Raw genomic sequence first — 1,274 nt, 5'->3', positions numbered from 1 at the left:
GCACCCGCCACCTCGCCTGGCTAGTTTTTTGTATTTTTTTAGTAGAGACGGGGTTTCACCATGTTAGCCAGGATGGTCTCGATGTCCTGACCTCGTGATCCACCCGTCTCGGCCTCCCAAAGTGCTGGGATTACAGGCTTGAGCCACCGCGCCCGGCCACCTGAAACTCTGTTTCTACTTGAAATACAAAATTAGCTGGGCATGGTGGTGCGCACCTGTAATCCCAGCTACTTGAGAGGCTGAGTCAGGAGAATCACTTGAAACTGGGAGGCGGTGATTGCATTGAACTGAGATCACGCCACTGCACTCCAGCCTGGGCAACAGGTGAGACTCTGTCTCAAAAATAAATAAACAAATGAAAATAAAAGACAAGGCAAGACTGTGGGACCGGGGAAAAAAAAGATATTTGACTGTCATGTTGCTAATGGGTGGTAGAGAAAGGCTTTACTGGAGGGACCCAGTGTTTTATCTGGTAAACGCACATGCCTTTACACAAAGTGTACTCTGATTAAATCCTGGTATGTCCTTTAGTGAGACATCATGATACAGTGGAGTAGAAAGAGCATAGGTATTTAAAAAATACACTAGATTTGAATCCTGACTTTTCCATCTACTGGAAATATGGCCTTGAGCCAAATTCTAATTAAACTCTCTGAACTTAGTTGCCTCTTCTGTAAAATAAGGATATTCATATCTACCTCAATAAGAATTGAATAAATTAACACTTGTAAAGCTCTTAAACATGGGAGGTACCCAATAAATCATAATAAACATCATCATCCATATTATTAGTAGTAGTATAAATAAAGAATCTTTAAAAAGATGTGTCAGAAATTTGAGAACAAGGATCATAAGCTGAGATTGCCAAGTATGGATGACGGTGGGATGAGAAAAATTATTTGATGAAAATGGCCACAATCCCCTACAAGAGGCAGAGTGGGCCATTCTACGGCAGGTGACCAACCAAACCAAAGAGATACATAAAAAACAAAAACCGGCCAGGCATGATGGCTCACGCCTGTAATCCCAGCACTTTGGGAGGCTGAGGTGGGCGGATCACAAGGTCAAGAGATGGAGACCATCCTTGCTAACACGGTGAAACCCCGTCTCTACTAAAACTACAAAAAATTATCCGGGCGTGGTGGCGGGCGCCTGTAGTTCCAGCTACTCGGGAGGCTGAGGCAGGAGAATGGCGCAAACCCAGGAGGCGGAGCTTGCAGTGAGCTGAGATCGCGCCACTGCACTCCAGCCTGGGCGACAGAGCGAGACTCCGT

The sequence above is a fragment of the Mandrillus leucophaeus genome, unplaced genomic scaffold (genome assembly GCF_000951045.1).
Source record: "Mandrillus leucophaeus isolate KB7577 unplaced genomic scaffold, Mleu.le_1.0 Scaffold163, whole genome shotgun sequence".
NCBI lineage: Eukaryota > Metazoa > Chordata > Mammalia > Primates > Cercopithecidae > Mandrillus > Mandrillus leucophaeus.
The sequence above is the reverse complement of the archived record's forward strand: the minus strand, read 5'-3'. Positions refer to the sequence as shown.